Below are 19,617 nucleotides of genomic sequence, written 5' to 3' on the forward strand. Positions count from 1 at the left end.
AGAGCAAATAAATATTAGTGTTGGGCGAGCAGACTGAAAATCTGAGATTTTCCAAAACCAGCACTAGTTTAATCTTCAATACCACTACCAGAGTCTCCACAAAGAGAAGAAATAACAATTTTAATTGGAAAGATGAGCCATGGGAGAGATCAAAGTTATTTCTCCCAGTGATCAGCTCATGTATTTCTTTCCTCATCTGACATTTCATCATGCCTTTCCTATAAAATATTCTCTTTCTGAGGATCTCAGCAGGATTTGTTGTAGGTACAGTTTCCCAGAGCTGATTAAGTTCATTGCTGGGTGTCTCTGCTGTCTTATTGGGGTACCTGCAGGAAGAAGGATGGAAATAGGGCCAGCTCAGAGCTCTGTCCCAGCCTGGGAGAAAAGGATTTTGGATTTGCTTTATTGGGTGAGAAACACCTGTATGTGACTGGGAGTTTGCAGATGGCATTGGAAAAGATGTAGTTGGTATGCAGAGCCACATAGGGCTGAAAACCTACTGTTTGGAAAGGGAAATAAAGCATGTGGATGCTGGAGCACTGAAACAGTAATAAAAACTTGTCTGTGCTAAACATTGAATAGTGGCATGATTAACAGAATAGTGGGTTTAGATGCTTAAAAAATGCCGTTTCCAGCAGTACAGCTTCCAGAGTGAGGAATTCCACTGTGTTCCTATTCTTGAGAAGTCACTGAGTCTGACAAGCAGGGTGGGAAGGATAATGGCAGAGAAAAACTTGACAATGCACAAAGAAATGCACAAAACTGAGAAGGATTTTCCATCCCTTTTATCATTGTTCATCTGTTCTGACTGTTCTTATACCATAGGTATGGAACAAAAAACCCTGAAATTAAGGCTAGGCTCCTGCATAGGAGCAGTTTTTCCACAGTGGGCACTGGAATGAGCTGGCACGTTCTCATTGAAAACACATCCATCAAAATGAATTAGTAACTGCACTTGGCTGAACAGGGAGAAGCTGTGGTCCACTGGCCCCATAAGTATGGGGGAAGGACGTTTTTAAGAAATCAGGCAAACCCTGGCACTAGGTGCGAAACAGGAGATGTGATTTCCATGCCCATGTCTGCCTTTCTCCTCCTGCCTGAACTTGAACAAGTCTCTGAGTCTCTCTGTGCCTCAGTCTGTAATGGAGTAATAATATTTTCCTGCCTCACTGTGGGACACTGTCATCCTGATATTGTGTTGATGGGTACAATAGAACAATCTGCCATATATTAAAAAGAAAACTTGTTCAGATGGATGGTACTTTATCACTGAAAAACGTCAAGTGAATGAGGTGTACTCGCTTTTTATAGGCTCCTTGTATGTGCTTTGTTATAATAAGAAATTCATCATCACTGTGGGGACCTGAGTCATCTTTGTCCTTATTCTGCTCCTTTTCTAGTGTTTTTCTTGAATGCAATACAAATAAATCAGTATAAAAATGGAGTCATACCATGGCAAATCATAGGGGTTTTTTTTCTCCCTGGAAGTTGCACTAGCTCTGCAGTCCAAAACAATTATTACCATGTAATTTATTTTCACTTTATTATGTTTCTCTGAAATACAAATTGGAGTTTGCTGGTTATGCAACAGCTCTCCATATTCATTTTCCTACACAATGAAACTTCATCTGGGAATACATACAAATTAAGGATTCAAATCTTTCTAAGAAGTTTTGCAAAACTTCCTTTAGAGCCAGCTTCTATCAAATCCCATTTGCTTTTATAAGCTGCTGAAAATTCTAATCAGAAATGTCTGTGCTTATGTGCTCAAAACAGAGTATCATCTATACCTTACTTCCCTGCAAAAATCCCTGAATAACGTCAAAATAGCATGCCTTTCCTAATTCAAACATTTGGCACAACAGTGTTCTAATAAATGATGTAACAAGGGAAATCATAATAAGAAACATCTGTACAGATTGCTGAAGGCAAGCTCAAAGTATGTCAGAGTCTAAGAATTTACCACATGGAAAAATTACTGAGAAAAATATGTAAAAAATGTTTATGTTCAATGTTGCTTGAAAAGGAGCATGAATAAAATATGTAACTATACCACACAAGTAGACCACAACCCTCTTCTCAAATTTACAAAGCTATTGAAGGCTTTGCACAGGGAAGTAAGATCCCACCACTTAATAGCAGGAAAAGATTATGACCTCTCCCTTTTTGGTAGGAAATCTCAAGTACAGAGAGGCCAAATCAAAATTGTTCCTCTGATTTGAGTGTAATAAAAATTGGGCAAATCAATTTCATTTGCCTTTTGCTTCATCAAAAAATGCAATGTCTGAATCTTCCATCATTTTCAGCTAAAGAAGGCAATACTTGGCCTCCTCGGACATGTCCAAGATTTCTCAAGTCAGAGACCTCCAAAATGAATATGTGAATTGAAGATCATCCATCCATTGCATAAGGAATTTGCCTAAGGACACTCCTATACTGGCCATCCTAATAACCTGATTCCCTGTGCTTCAACAGAACACTGGTTTTCATTTTTTACAGGACTTTCTTTCATCCATCTGTACAAGTAGGAAATGAGTAAGAGAAAGCAAAGTAAAACATGCTGCTGAAACACACTGTGCTCTGAAAATCCATCCCAGGGCCTTGCCAACAGGTAGGGAAGGCAGCCACTGAGACTGCAAGCAGGGATATTTAAAAAAAAAAAAAAAAAAAAAAAAAAAGAGTGCTCTCTGAATGTAATGCCTTTAGATTCCAGGAGGAACAAGCAGTGAAAGACAAAACACAAGGAAGGAGATTGGACACATTCTGGAGAATGAATAATAAAGTTGGACAAGCACACAGCACCCTGTCAGCCTCTTGCTAACGAAAAGTCAACTATTCCAGGAATCGATGCCCTGTGCCTGGAGTTCAAAAGGCAAAAGTGCTAAAAACATCCAATGTTTTATATTTTTTTTAAGCTTGGCCAGGTCTAGAAGGAAAATACTTGCAGTGTTATGTAGTATGGAGATGTCTCTGCTGTGCCAGATACCTGATTATGAGAGCTCAAGGACTACTGACAGTGAATGCCACTGATACTCAAACTAAAACTTTTGCTCTGTGCTTGGCTAGTAACTGCATTTTTTGTTTTTTTTGGTCATTCCTCAGAGCTTTTCAAAGAGTGTTTTAAATGTGGAAGGACAGTTTCAAGGTTTTAGTTGTTGATAATTGTTTCTCCATGCATGAGGCGACACAGTTTTCAGGGGAGCTGAGGATGGCTTTTTAATAACAAACTCTGTTGCTTGGAACTATATAAAATGCTTCTGTGTTCTATAAAAATAATGCTGATTCTGTTCAAATAAACTCACTGCTGAGATGCTGCAGTAAGCTTCAATATTTTTAGACCATTTGGGCCCCAGGCAATCTGAAGTAAATATATTTATTTTAGCTTATCCCTGGTGTAAACAGAGAAAACCTGAGCATCAGGGTAAAGGTCACAATCCCATGGGCAACATCTGTTCCCTTGAATTTTGAGGAATAGTTTGGACTGTATGTGCAATAAAACTAAAGAGCTCTCCTCAATCTTCTCACACCCCTCCAAGCCTCACAGCCCCAAAATGTTGAAACCCTTGAATTTCACCTCATGTGTCAGACAGGAGTGGGTCAGCTACAAGTGCTGGGGAAGCTTCAAACTGTGACTCAGTCTCAGAGTGTCCCAGCTTCAGTGAGAATATCCAACAACCTCTTATTACCTCTTGTCATCACTCTAATTCAGGAAATATGAAGCTTTATAAACACATGAACTTTAATCTTATTTTTTTTAACTGATATTCATTCTTCTAAAAAAAAGTTAGTGCTCTTATTGAGTTAAAACATCACAGACAGAACAGATGTTTATGTTACATTTTGCCTTTTTACCATTTGCCTTTTTGCCATTTTACTCTTTATGTTACATTTTGCCACACAGACACACACATTTAAAAGCTTACACAGTTTGTTCATATTTTCCTCTAATTATGCTGGAAAGTGAGGAATAGCATTCATTAATTGTTTTACTCATGATTTCTTGCTTTGGCAGGAATCAGAATCCATTTCAAAATACCAAGTGCCTCAGTTATGCCTGATTATTATTTTTGTAAAATTATTTTACATGGTCTACACCAAGAACAAAAAAAAAAAAAAGGTAGAATCACAGAATATGCTGAGTAGGAAGGGACCCACCAGAATCATCAAGTCCAGCTTCTGCCTCTGCACAGGTCACCTCACCCATCCCATCCTGTGCCTGAGAGCGTTGTCCAAACACTTCTTGAGCTCTGTCAGGCTGGTGGTGTGAGAATTGCCCTGGGGAACCTGTTCAGAGCCCAGGCACCCTCTGGGTTAAAACTTTTTCCTTATCAGGAAATCAGCTTCCCCTGACTCAGCTTGATGTTTTTTCCTTGGGTCCTGTCACTGGTGACAAGAGCAAAGAGATCAGGGTCTGCCCCTCCTCTTCCCCTCACAGGGAACTTGTAACTGCAGTGAGGTCTCCCCTCTGTCTCCTCCAGGCTAAATGGGCCAAGTGATCTCAGCCACTCCTCATAAGGATTCCCCTCCAGACCCTTCACCATCCTCATGGCCCTCCTTTGGACACTCTGAATGTCTTTTTTATGTTGTGGTTCCCAAAACCGCCCCAGCACTGGAGGTGAGGCTGCTCCAGTGCAGAGCAGAGCAGGGAGCAGGACAATCCCCTCCCTTGCCTGGCTGCTGATGCTGTGCCTGAATCCCCCAGGACAGGGCTGTCCCCCCTGGCTGCCAGGGCACTGCTGGCTCGTGTTCAATTTGCCACTGACCAGCACCCCCAGGTCCCTTTTCCCATCACTGCTCTCCAGCCTCTCATTGCCCAGCCTGTCTGTGCATCCAGGGCTGCCCCAGCCCAGGAGCAGAACCCAGCACTTTCCCTGGTTGAACTCCACGTGGTTGGTGGTTGCCCATCCCTCTGATTTGTTGAGGTCTCTCTGCAGGGCCTCCCTGCCCGGGAGGGAATTGACAGCTCATCCAAATTTAGTTTTGTTGGGAAACTTCCTCAGCATTCCTTCCAGTCCTGCACCCACCCAAGCCATTGAAGGTGATGCTGAAGAGAAGCAGGCTGAGGATGGAGCCCAGTGGGACCCCAGCAGTGACAGTCCCCAGCCTGCTGTCCCCATTCACTGTCACTTTGTGCCTGACCTGTGAGCCCATTGCTCTCCCATCGTGTAATTTGGTTATCCAGCTGTGAGCTGGACGTTTTATCTCTTGTGAGATAAAAATATCAAAAGCTCTGCTGAGACCCAAAAGATGACCTGCTGGCTTTCCTAGATCAGCTAGAGGAGTTACCTTGTCATAGAAGAAAATCAGTTTCAACGAGAAGGACTTTCCCGTCATGAAGCCACGCTGGCTGTCACCAGTGACTGCATTGTTCTCCAGGTGCTCTTCACTACCAACCAGAATAAAATTTTCCATTATTTTACTGGGCATTAAAGTGAGACTGATAAAAAACATTCCCTATTGCAATATTTATTTATTTATCCATAAATCTAGATTATTTGAATTATATTATAGATTTTTTTGTTATACTGTATGAAAATATTTATTATTGAAAAGAGTATAAAAACAGAAAAGTAGTTATTGTTTCATATGGCACACCCTTCAAGATTTGAGATTTTAGGAGGTCAGAGTCACTCAGATCTCGGAGATATTCAGATGTAACACTGCTACAAGTCCATCTCTGCTTTTCTCAGTGTTTACACTGCTTATAGACACTGGAGTGCCTGCCTGCTGTGTACCTGCAGTCATGATTTATAAATAAGAGTTTATAACAAACTGTTCCGTGTGTTGTTCTGCTCACAAGTGCTGAAATACACATGAAACATGAGTTCTTCAAGGATATTATGCAGTGGGCTTGTTTCTAATGAGGCTATTCTAAATCTAATGTAGTGAAACAGCAAGGTTAAAACATCAGTATATTTAACTTTATTTATAGCAAAGCAGCTGTACTAGTTCGAGGCATTTTATTTTTCCAAGTAAATTTTGCATAATGGTCTGCCTTTCTTGTTCAAATGAAGAAAAAAAAGGGAAATTGGCAATGTATGAAAGGAAGAAAGCAGACATAAGAAACACATTCCTGACATGGATCCACAGTGACACAATGAAGACTCAAGTCTGGGAATTCACCAAAGTCTGAACATATTTGGAAGAAAAAGAGGAAGTCACTTGCAGAGATCTCTCTCAAAGACAGCTATTTTAAGATGAGTTCTAGATCTCCTTGAAATGTCATTCATCAAACCAACTCCAGACTGCAGGTCCAAGCCCTGGTGCTGAGAGGGTGCAGCCTCCCCTGAGCTTTGGTGTTTTACCATTATAAATGAGATATATCACCTTTCACTACCTAAATAAGCTGAAATCATGCCTTCACTCCTACAAACCAGTGAGGCACACTGAGCATTGTTTTATGCCAGCATGCATAAGAAATTCCATTTTGCATTAAATTAGACATTAACTGATAGCAAGCAATTATTTATACCGCTACATTGAAAATATCTTTAGGAAGAGCACATGCAATTGTGTTTTCAAGCTTAACTCCATCTCCTGACTGATGGTTGTTTGATTTCTGAAGCTGTGTGATGCACAAATTCTAGGCAATTATAAGTCATTTAAGATGCAGGCAGATTTAGATAAACTTAGATACATCTTCTATATATTTACACACCATTTATACAGATGACAAAGGGTCACATCCTGAGGATGTTGGCAATTTATGAGACCCCAGGATCTGTCCTAAAGAATCAAGTGGAGTTTTTGTATTTATTAGAGGTTCGCTGTGATTTGGCCATCGACCATCTGGTGACAAGGATCACATCCAGAGTCACAACTCTTTGTACCATCAAGCATTTTTTTGGCTGCGCAAGTGTAAGTGATTCCCACATCACAGCATGGGAATTGCTGCACTAAATTACATTTTAGATCCTGAAATTATATACCAACTAACACTGGAAGAGACAACATGGGTGCCTGAGTCTGCTTCTGCATAATCTCAGGCAAATATATTGTTGTCACTAAGGCCAGAGGTTCATAAGGACATCATTTCTGCAGAGTAAAAACAAAATATAGGCTTTTAAATAATAACAGTCAGTCTTACACAGCTTAAAACCAATAAATGTTCAGTACTAGGAGAGATTTTACTGTTTTCACCACATACTAACACCTTAGCACTAAACCTGAATTACAATTAAGAGACTGAGATAAAATGGAAAATGATAGGCTCAAGGCAAAAAGACTTACAGACCTTAGAAATGAAATTCTAAATGTCTAAACAAAATTTTTCAAAATTATGGTGATAACTTTTTATTGGAAACTGTCCTGTGCTGTTTTTATATTTTATCATGGTAGCACCAGCACAAGTGCACTTGGAATATATTTATGGTCCTGGACTCAAGCCTGATGTGTGTTTGGCCCAGCTTCGCAAGACTGCCTGGATTTCCCCACACACTCACTCAAGGAAAAGGTTTTCCACTCTCAGAATCCAAGACTGCAGTGGTACTAGGGCATGACCCCCATGAGGTTAAAACAGTGGTGGGATCAATTTATGGAATTACATGATCCACACTGGGTAATTTCCATACTGTCCCTGGCAGGACATCACCACGTGTCATGCCTGGTGCTGGCACCACGAGCTGCCTGCCCAGCCAGCGCGGGACAGGTGCTGAGTGAATGAGGCTGGGAGCAGGGGCAGGACACTCATCCTCCCCGGGCAGCAACTGGCACTGAGGCTCCTGCCCAGGGCCCTGCACCCAAGCAGGACCTCCAAATGCCCTTTTCTACCAGGATCCATGCCCACAGCTCCCTCCCTCCTCCTGCAGCCTCAGAGGGGTGTTTACATCACACTGCACAAACTGTGCCCCTGCTGCTGCCTGCCCCAGGGCAGCAACCTCCCATGTCATTCACTCAGAGAACCGGATGGCCTGAGGGCACCTCTGCATATTTTGCCTGTTCACAGAGGATCCCCTGAGCAGGAAGATGAGCTCCTTCAGACTCAACACCTCCATGCGAGTAACACAGAGTGTAGCTATAATATTTTCTGACAAAGTCCTTTCCTTAGGATTTTTCCTCCTGAGAAGCTGAGAGACCTCAGGAACAAAATAAAAACAATTATTATCTGCTGCTGTGGAATGCAACTGGTGCATCTGTGATTGGTCTCATGTTGTTTGTTTGTAATTAATGGCCAATCACAGTCAGCAGGCTCGGACTCTCTGTCTGAGACACAAACATTTGTTATCATTCTTTCTTTTTCTATTCTTAGCTAGCCTTCTGATGAAATCCTTTCTTCTAGTCTTTTAGTATAGTTTTAATATAATATATGTCATAAAATAATACATCAAGCCTTCTGAAACATGGAGTCAGATCCTCGTCTCTTCCCTCACCCTCAGACCCCTGTGAACACCGTCACACACAGAGCGTAACACCAGGGACATTTATTTCTTTATTTAATAAGTGGGTTCATGCTGAGCATTATGAAGTTGTCCGGTGAAAGTATCAACCTTGTCAGGTCTCCACAAAGATGAAGTGAATATGACAGTGTTCAAGGAATATTACAATAAATAAATAAATAAATAAATAAATAAGTCAATTAATTAATTAATACATAAATAAGCAAAACAACCTCCAAAGCAACAAAAAAACCAAATCTCCCCCACCTCCCATCCCTACTCCATATCCTTCTCCAGGCTGTTTAAGGCATTGATTGGCACCTACCATGATTTCTTCTTTGGGTATATTACCACAGCCCCAGTTCTGCCCTCTAGCAATGGATTTATCAGTACCTCTGTGGCACAATTTAGCCAAAAAAGTGAAATTATATACATATTTCATATGCTTCAGTAGATGTTTAAATATGTTGATCTAATTTTTCCCTTTAGTTTATTTAGCAAATAAATTGTCTCTTTTTAGTGTTATGTAGATTTTATCTCTTCCAAAAAAATGGTTTAAATTATAGGTCAAGAACAGACTTTTCTATAATACTGCTCTGGTTTTAAGCTATTGTGACTGGAAAATTAAAAACAATATTTGCTGCCCTAACATTAAAGCGCCAGGGAGAAAAACTGTATATTGTGGGTTGATTCAGTTCAGGAGAGCAAAAATCAAAGAAAAACCAGAGTGTCTACTTTACCCATCAGGGAACTGTGTAAATATGACTCAAAACTAGTTTGCCCCAAGGTGTCAGACACAGCAAAATACAAAGCCTGCCTTGTGTGCACATTTTAACTCTTTTCACAGCCACAGCAAGTGGAAGAGGAGTGTTCCCAAGAGGTAAATGTGTGCAGCCCTGCTGGCTGCTGTTGCCAGCCCAGAAGAAGTGAGCAGCAATTCTCTGAACTGGGGAGAGCAGGACATTTTGAGCCTGAGCTGCAGGAAGCCTGTGGAGGTGATGGTCACTTGTGCTGTGGCTCTTACACAGCTGTGAGGAATATCTTTGTACTCAGTTTCCAAACGATCAAATAATACACAATGTTAGGGAAGTGTTCATGTTTTTCTTAGCTTTTCTTTTTTGTGGTTTCACTCCTTAGAAACATGAAAATTGTTATTGCAGCGTGACCGGACATCCATGCACCTTTTATGATTTTTCCAGAGCCACAGCCATCTGATATGAGGATCAAACCCATTTGATATCAGCCTCATTTCAAAATGTAATTAACATTGCAACTCCCAAGAGAACCAAATGCATTTTTTTCTGAAGAAGGGCAGATAGAATTAAATCAAAGAACAGATCATCCCACAGCCAGGGGTGGGAGAATGACCACTCCTGCTTCCCTAGCAGGCCAATGCATAAGAGGGTGAACACTTATGAAGACCTTACATTTTTGAAATACATAGCATTACCAGCGTTAACATAAATGGGAAAAAAATCCTCACTGAAGCCAAATGCAATGCTGATCATGTATTCAGAAGTTTTTGGAGGAATATCAAATCTAACTCCATATTCCTAATGAATACAAAAAGGATGATTCTTCACAGTTGGCAGGCTGGTGTGAGCCATATAACAGAAATTTGTGGCTGTTCTCGCTCTGGAGTTAGAACTAGGGCTATTGAAATGATGGATGGTAAGGGGTATTTTACAGTATCTGCTGCAAACCTGCTAACATTTTGCATGAAAGTCCCTTTCTCTGCAGTGTGCTGGGAGAGCAGCAGATCTAAATGCTCTCAGTCATAAATGTCAGCTTCAAACCACTCAGGTGGGATCGACAGCACTAAACTGGATTAAAAACAGCCCACATGAGAACAGAATCAGACCCAGCAGTTACAAAACAGCTATATTAGAAGACAGTTAGCTGTTTCCATAGAAATGGAAATATGGATAAAACCCCTTCAGATCAGAGCTCTGAACGAAGCAGGAGTAACCAAACTGTTTGTAAACGTGTCATGTCAAGCAGAAATCTCTGGTAAAAGTGCAGACTTGTGGTGCTTGTAAAGCTAATGTAAGTAATGCTTATAACACAAAGCCAGGGAAAATGCAGGCCCCAGTGCCTCTGGGCTGCCTTGCTCTTGGGAAGGAGGAGAACTGGAAGGCAAATGCGCATTACTGATCATGGTGACAGCTCCGTCCTTACCGGGGTAGAGAAGGTTACAGTGCTCACACTCAGCGGCGCTTACCCCACCATCCATCCATCCATCCATCCATCCATCCATCCATCCATCATCCATCCATCATCCATCCATCCATCATCCATCCATCCATCCATCCATCATCCATCCATCCATCCATCCATCCATCCATCCATCCATCCATCCATCCATCATCCATCCATCCATTCATCATCCATCCATTTATCCATCTCCCGAGGCGGGGGCGGCTCTACTGGCGCAGCCGGGACGCGGTGCCAGCAGATGGCACCGCAATGCTCGGCATCACCCCGTGCTACCCGAACGGCCAGAAACACTGCCAGGCAGAAATGTCTGTGGGATAGGGGCAGGGACAGCCCCTGGCCGGGCACGGGTCGCTCCCAGGTGCGGGAATGCCGCGCTCGGTGCCCGCAGCGCTCGGGTGCCAGCAGCAGCACTGCTGAGCTCAGCCACGCTGCCAGAGCTGGGCTTTAAATACCGAAATAACCCTGACTGGGCGTGCGAAGCTCCAGCAAAATGCCCAAACAGCGACTAAAGGGAGCATTGAAGAGTGAGTGAGGAGAATAAGCAGGAATTGTGAGTGCAGAAGAGCCGGAGGGAAGCTGAAGCCCCCGGAGTGGGGAGGAGATGATGATAAATCCCCGGCAGCCCGAGCAGTGTTTGGCCTTTCGGGAGAGAGCCACAGATCTGTCTCTGACCACTCTTACTCCACACATAGCGAAAACGAATTAGCAAACACTTTTCTTTCGAGCGTAATCCCAGTCTTGGGCTTTTCATTAGTTTGGGAGAGCGCTGGCAACTCCCACATCAGCAAGAATTTCCCGATTGCTTTCAGAAACGCTGCTCGCTGCATTCCTCCGAGAAATGCCTTCCCATTCGCACAGGATAAACAAGCACAGACATGGGCGAGACTTTCTGAAACCGTTTGCAGCAGCGTTAAATGGATACTCCTCCACATGCCTTTATTTCTAAGGGTGAACTTTGACTTCTCTGCTTCTAGCAGTACTTTTTAAAGGTTTTTTTTTGGTGGGCAGTTGTGATAAAATGAAAAGAGGAAAGTGGATAAAAGGAAAAAGAGCAAAAGATAAGTAAAACAAAAAAATTGACATATTCTGGGGAGGACTGAAAAGAAATAAATGGTTTTGGGAACTATTTTGCACTAATTTATTCTTAATTTCCAGTATATCCTCCAGCCCACTGTAATTTCACTAGACCTTTTAATTATCTTTGATCATAATGGGAGGTTTCAGACCCTTATTCCCTATTTACAGCATTTTGTCCTCCAAGTCAGCCTATGGTACTTGCAACTGCTTAGCAGATGTTTGTGTTCTTGGTAGGAAGTCACTTATGTGCCTTTGTTCTTTATTAGGAATGGCTGATTTGGCTAGGCTGAAACTATTGATGGCAGCAACAAAAATATGGAAAATAAATCTTACATATCCCGAATACTAATTGCACCATTTTAATTATAAAACCTTCAATCAAAAGTATTTTTATTCCAATTAAGATGTTCTAGGTTTGTGTTCTAATTCTTCAAAAATTGTCCTGTATTTTCTTGTCAGTTCAGTCACTATACAAATGCCCTAAACCATTGTTATACATGCAGACATCAGTAATTTTAAAACCTTTTATTTAAATATTTCTGTATTGAGGTAAACAGAGATACAGAGCTAAAGCTCTTGAAATATTATGCAGAAGTTTTCCAAACGGAGAGCTCTTGGAAGTAATGTAACAATTGAACATTTTACACACATTTGCAACACTGTTTCACAGAGCAGTAACTTGGTTACTATGGCATAAATACCTCATTATCTCTATTTTGACAGTAAAAATAGGGGGAAAATCCTATTTCTGAACTACCAATGGAAAAATATGGGGCTACATATTTTTAAACATATACATATGCTCAAAAAATATTATTTGAAAAGCCCAAAGCTTTTTTTGAAAGTAAATTATTAATTCTTGAAAAATTTTGTGCATTTAGATACAGACATAAGAGCTGAAAAAGTACAGAAATCCCTAACTCCCTGATTATGCTTCCTTTAAGTAACTGCTCATTAAAATAATTTCATGCATGTCATCCTATCATAAGTGAAAATTAGACTGGCTGTTCAAAAAAGAAATAAATAAATGGAAGAACATAGTTTCCCTTCCTTTCTAACATCCACCCACTCATCCAGTTATTGTTTAGTGGAGATTTCTTTTTTCATTCCTACACCTTTAGACCTCTCCTAGATCTGTCTGTCCTAGGCCTGATCTGTCCATGTGTGACACACAAAACTACCTGGGAAAGTTTTGCAGCTACTGATAAACTCAGATCTCAGCTGCTACTGTGACTGTGAACAATTTTGGGTGGGATGTGGTCATTCCTCCCTGTGGCCCCTTCCCAGCTCCATGTCTAGCCCCTGCTGAAAATCATGTTCTAGGTTTCCAACACCTTTTCCCTACCAAAGCTCTAACAGCAAAACTTACCCCACCTTTCCGTCCCCAGAATGAAGAGCTGATGAGGACACCTTCCTCTTACCTAGAAGTCAGCACAGTGCTTGTGTGATGAGCAAGAAAAAAGGTCTATTTTCTGTCCAGAGCTTTCAACCTGCCACATGTTCTCCATGCGACTGCATTTAAACACAAGTTACTGAAACTTCTCAGTACTTTAAACTGTTCCACTGTGCGTGACATACAGAAATAGCCACTTGATGACACAAAGAGAGATTATGTGGGATATTACACAGGCATTACAAACACAAGGGTGATCAACTCCTACTGGAAAGTTACATAAATTTCAGCCCTTGCTCCGAGGACTATTTAATCAGGCAGTACAATGCTCCATGTGAGCTCCTTGTGTTCTGACCGTGGGGTAAAATGTCATCCCTCCTCTCCCTGGAATTCATATAGTTCTGCACTTTTTAACAAATAAAAAAGTTGCAATATGAGAAACACAGGTGCCATATCATCAGGCTGTCAAAGGGAGTTGATCACAGGATTTTTACTGACTAAATGGAGATTAACCATTAGATGGTGGAAAAAAAATAGCTATAAAACATGGTTTGTGCACACAAATGTCCTTTCCTGCAATTTAACATTAGACACAAGAATGTTGTTAGAATTTTTACACTCATATTGAAGACATCAATGGATCTCTTTCTTGGACATAATCTATGCACCAGATGAACATTAATTATCAATGTGTAATTTACACTTAGGCAGGTTTATAGCTCCAAGTTTCCCCTGACTACTCAAAATCAAATTTGCAACACCATAATTCTGCAAGACCCAAGTCCTTCTGGAGTCCTATATCTGAAACCAGTGCAGTGTATCTTTGAAAGCAGTGATCCATCAGTTGTTCTCTTCTGCAGGAGGTTTTAGAAATCGAGGTGACAATTTACTATCCTAACTGGGGACTTTGGAGTCCACTTGTTTAATCCACATGAAAAGTTCCATCACAGCCACTATCTGCAGGCTCTGAAGTCGTTACATATTTTACAAAGTATATAGATAGACATGTTTTTTTTCCCAATTAAGTTTTCCTATTCCCATGGTTTCCAAATGACACTTTAAATGAACAGTAGCTGATTTTGGTAGCTGTTTTACAGAAATACAGCATTTGGAGCCTTGCCCACACAACAGCAAAGTTTTATGGGTATTAAGAAAAGCAGAATTTATATTTCTAAAGAATTATGTCAATGCGTCCTGCAGCTACTAAAGTCGATTTGTCTGAAGATAACTGTTACATAAATTAATTTTAATATTTGGAGTACCCATACAAACAAGGACACAAAATATAGCTGTACTTCACCTATATATATACCATTTATGCAGGAATATAGCACAAGAATAAAGGAATAATATTCAGTAAGTTTCATTTTCAAAGCATTTTACTCCTAGCTAAACCCGAGTCCTGCCTCACCACTGCTTTTCCATGCTGTTTCTGGCCTCTCTCACAGTGCTGTAGCTGTTCCCTGAATGAAAACCCTTTTCCCACCATGGGAGTCCACCCTGCTCCTTGGCTGAACCCCACAATTGTGGGTGCTGGTGGGGCCCTCCTGTGTGAGATCAGGAAAGGTCTCCCCTCTCTGACGTTACCCAAAAGTTCAGAAGGCTCTTGGAACCCCAGAGCCAAGGGATTCCACCCACCTCTTGTCTGTTGGCAGCTCAGTTATTTCTCTGAGCCTTGTGAAAGATGCCTCAGAGGAGTCTGGATAGGGTGGATTGCACCGAGTACATTCAGCTTTTTAGCTCGCTATCAAAGAAAGCTCCAGACACCAAAATTAATTTTAGCACCTATTCATTCAAGAAGGAAAAATGAACACCACCAGCACCTTACAGAAATGGTTCTGAACCTTGTATCCAACACTTCAGAGAAGACAGGAGACACACAGTAAGGAAATCAAATCCACTCTCCCATAATATTATAAAGTATCAATCTGCATCTCTTTTATTCATCAGATTATCATGTCCCATTATAAACATCATACCATATGTCAAAGTACAGTTTGATCGCGTTTGCATGAACACATTTGTTAACAGACTCTGGAAATAATCATAAATTATTGAAGTATTATGATGTCTTGTATTTGGACATAATAGTAAAGATTTATTCTAAATAATAATTATGTTTTTTCAGTTTAGTGTATATAGGTAATTCAATTGTAATCCTTGGGAAACAGAATAATTTCTAATTCACTATCAAAAGCTGTTTATGATGACAGATATATTAATATTTCTAAGTTTAAAAAAATAAAATATGACTGTCATTCCAAATCAGTTTTAAGATAATTCCCTCTCAAATCAGGGCTTGGCTAGATTTACATTAATTTTTTCCAAAAAGGGATCTCTAAAGATGCAGGAATTTTCAAGCAGTTGCATCTGATTAAATATGCCATGTAGAGAGAAGGAATAGCAAAGATTAAGACAAGTAAAAAATAGAGAAGATTACATTTTCCATGACTTTCCTCTTAGCTTTCTAACTAAATCCTGTCTAACGTAGACAGTAGTGTGTTTTAACTTCCATCTACTACTCTGCAAATTATTTTTATGTCCTGTTACATAAGTACATCTTGAGTGCAATAATGCTTTAGAGGGATAATAAATAAAGAGCAACATAATAAAGGATGTTACACTGCAAAGAGCAGTGCATGGGGACAGCATTCTGTCCAGCTGATTCCTTCCCAAGTGTGTAGTTCACAAATTCAGAAATACATCATTTAAGTTTAAGCACTTGAGCATCAGATTTTCATTACTGTTCTAATAAAATGGAATAATAGATTGATAGTTCCCTGTACTAGTTGCAAATTCATCTGCAATTGTAAATTTTGCCATGTAAGGTGAACCTAAACCTAGTAAACATAAGCAGAGAATTATTTTAGAACTCTTCTGAAGAAAATATGGAGAGCCTGAGAAAAGTTTGTCAACCCTGTACATAAAGTAACTTTTAAATAATTTTGAATACCTCAAACATGATTACAAATCCTCTTCTTCCCTTTGGCTTCTTCAAACACCATTTTCTGAGTCAACATAACTATACAGGGCACTGATCCTAGAATCACCTGCAGGAATTTTGTACTTCTTTAATGAGCTATGTCCGTAAAGAAACTGCTTATTTGTTTAAAGTTCAAAGCATATTTAAAAATGTGTGCATTCAGAATATAAATCCATTTGCATTATAGAACAGAATCACATACTTCATTTAGTTTGGAAAAGACCTCTAGGATCATTGAGCCCAACTGTTAACACAGCACTACCATCTCCACCATTAAACCAAATCTCTAAGTGCAACACCTACGCATCTTTGAAATGTCCCCTCCAGGGATGGTGACTCCACTGAGCAGCCTCCTCAAGTGCTTGACAACTGTTTCATGGAAGAAATTTCTCCTAAATCTAAACCTTCTCTGGCACAACTTGAGGCCATTTCCTCTTGTCCTGTCATTTGTTACCTCAGAGAAGAGTCTGACTCCCAGCTTGCTACAACCTCCTTCCAGCTAGTTGTAGAGTGATATATTCCCCTCTGAACTTTCTTTTCTCCAGGCTAAACAACCCTGACTCCCTCAGATATTCCAGAGGCTTCATCTGCTCTGTTGCCATTCTCTGGATTCACTTCAGAAATGTCCTTAGACATCCCTTTTTGGAAAAAAATAATGTAAATCTTGCCAAGCCCTGACTTGAGAGGGAATTACCTTAACAATGTCCCCCTTAAGGTTGTCCCTTAGTGAGAGGCCCAAAACTGAGCACAGGATTTGAGATGTGGCCTCACCAGTGTCGAGTACAGGAGGACAATCACTGCCCTGGTCCTGCTGGCCACAGTGCTGCTGATACAAGTCCAGGTGCCTCTGGCCTTCCTGGCCCCCTGGGCACAGCTGGCTCATGTTCAGCTGCTGCTGACCAGCACCCACAGGTCCTTTTCCACCAGGCAGCTTTGCAGACACTCTGCCCCTGCCTGTGCTGCAGCCTGGGGCTGTTGTGGCCAAAGTGCAGCACTCACCCTTGTCACACAATTGACCTCAGCCCATCAATCCTGTCCAGATCCCACTGCAGAGACATCCTACCCTCCAGCAGATCATTAGTGCCACTCAGCTTTGTGTCATCTCCAAACTCACAGAGGGAGCACTTGATCCCTTGTCCAGATCATTGATAATAATATTAAACAGGACTGGCCCCAATACTGAGCTCTGGGGAACCCCACTGGGGTCATCAAGGATCACTGAGTCCAACTTAAGTGTATTACTCATATGAGGACTGAACCCACGGCATTGGTGTTATTACACAACACCCTAACCAGCTTTTGGGAAAAAGAAATCCCAAACCCAAATGCAAAATAAAACAGAAGTATGAATATACTTTCATTTTACCCAAGTATTAGCTCATTGATTAATTTAGAAGTTTAAGATAACAAGGAACTGTTGCAGTACTCTTTATTCTAAATAAAAATGGTCAATTATATTCAATTTACCACCAACAAGATACTATTATGTAAATGGCTGAATTTATTCACTAATTTAGTCTTGTGTAGTAGATGCCCCAATTATTTTTATTTGTTAGCCCAAAAATGGCATTTAAGAGTGCTTGTTCCTATTATAAGAAAAGTGAGCTGCATGGTGAGGGACAGAGCCACAATGCAGTCCTACAGTTTGTTAAGTTCTGATGCTCAGAGGCAAGACTCAAGAGTATATTATTTGTCCTGCAGTCTTAGAAGAAGGGATAATTATTGTGCTTTCTGTGTTAAGTCATCTGGAAGCATGGAATGTGTATAAAAAAAAATCCAAGTCCCCAAAAGAGTTTGCAAATCTGGATTCCAGCCAGACACAACAGTGAGTGAAGCAAGCAGATGGGAGAATAAGGGCTAGGATAAGGAGCAAGTTTCTCCTGCTAAGTAGTAGTCACAGCGTAACACCTGCCTACTGCCATCCTCGTATCACTGCAGAGAGCCAAGTGTTAGTAGTAACAAACACTGTCAAGTGCCATGCTTTTGCAAAAAGGAGTGAGCTCCCAAAGTGTGAGCACCCATAACAGTCAAAATCCCTGCTAGAATCACAATTTCCAGAGTCGTAAAAAGCACCTGTGATTCAGAATAAAAAACACAAGCAGCTACATTCTTTGTAAAAATTTACGTTCCCATCTACATCTCCAGAAATTATCCTAGAAAACTATTCCCTTTTCAAATGACAAACTAGTCTTATAACTACTCAATGATAACATATAAATGTCAAAGTAAAGGTAAACTGTGGGATATATGTATATATAGTAGAATACTGAAGTTCAAAATAAATCATTAAGAACAGAAATTCAAGTTTGTTTTAAGTCTTTTCCACACTAGGATTAAAGTGAGTCTTTTAATATTCACACAGACTTTGTTTTGATAATTAATTACAACATACATATATGCAAATCAATTCAATGGAGTTTAATTCCATCGTATTTACACCCAGAAGAAGTGTCAATTACTTTACTTGTTCTTTTGGGCTGGAATTGACTTGCTATTTCCAAATCACAAAAGTGACTTATTTCCCTTAAATGTACAGAAACCAAACAAACCTGGAAAAGGTTCAATTTTGACCTACTTTTTATCTGTCTGGTTATTGCTGTCTAAGAAACAAGGTGACTTCTTGCTCCCTTGCAATGACTGAAAACATGTTCTTCAGGGAGACTTCTGTAAAAGATGCTGAAGAATCTAGTCTAATTCTTACTTTGCTGTGGATCTTTTTCTCTAGCGATAAATTGGCTAGCTTGAGAAGAGAGCTTCAAAATTAATGCCTTTCAGATTTTGCAATGGTACAATCCAAAAGCAGTGACTTTCAATATTTTTTTATGTACAGAAATAAATTTTTAAAACTCTCACTACATTTATTTCTTTGAAGACAATGCTAAGATGATGGACCTCAGTAGAAGCCAAGGTACAACAATGTGCAGATCTGCTTTAGAAAGATGATTGCATGGACAAAATACGCAGGTGGAAACTTTTGTACTTTCTGAGAGAAGGGCAACCTGACGTTACTGAATACCAAAACTGAAGGAGCAATATCAGGAAAACAATTAAGTACTTCAGAAAATAATATTGTTAATTGGGTAGGTCAGATGTTTTCTGCAGGGAAACAGCTGCCAGTGCAGCATTCATTTTTTAAGTGCAAGCAGCAAGGAAAAAAGATTTGTTCCAGTGACACTTAAAAATGCATACCCAAAAATTAAATCATGCTATAAATGCAGCGCTATGTGGGTCCCACTGAAAATTTGGTTTCTCCTGAAGAAAAGGAAAAAACTAATTCATTATTAGCTCATCTCTGTAGGATAAAGCAATATTTTCCTCTATTTCCAGCACTCCTTTCTAAAGTGTACCCCACTAGAGATAAAATCCTGTCAAATGAGCAATTTGTCATTTTCTCTCACCACTGGGAAAATCAGTTTCAACCTGAGACCAGCTGAAATAATACCAATTTCACCTATTTAGTATTGTAGGAATGCCAATATATAAACCCAGTAAATACATTATTAATTCATTCAGGGCTCCTAGGTTTGTAAATTAAGAGGGTTATTAATTTGGGTTTGGAAGAAGTGTCTTAA

Source organism: Melozone crissalis, unplaced genomic scaffold (genome assembly GCF_028551555.1).
Source record: "Melozone crissalis strain CALT ecotype California unplaced genomic scaffold, PUWL_Pcris_2 ptg000004l_1, whole genome shotgun sequence".
In the NCBI taxonomy this organism is placed as follows: Eukaryota; Metazoa; Chordata; class Aves; order Passeriformes; family Passerellidae; genus Melozone; species Melozone crissalis.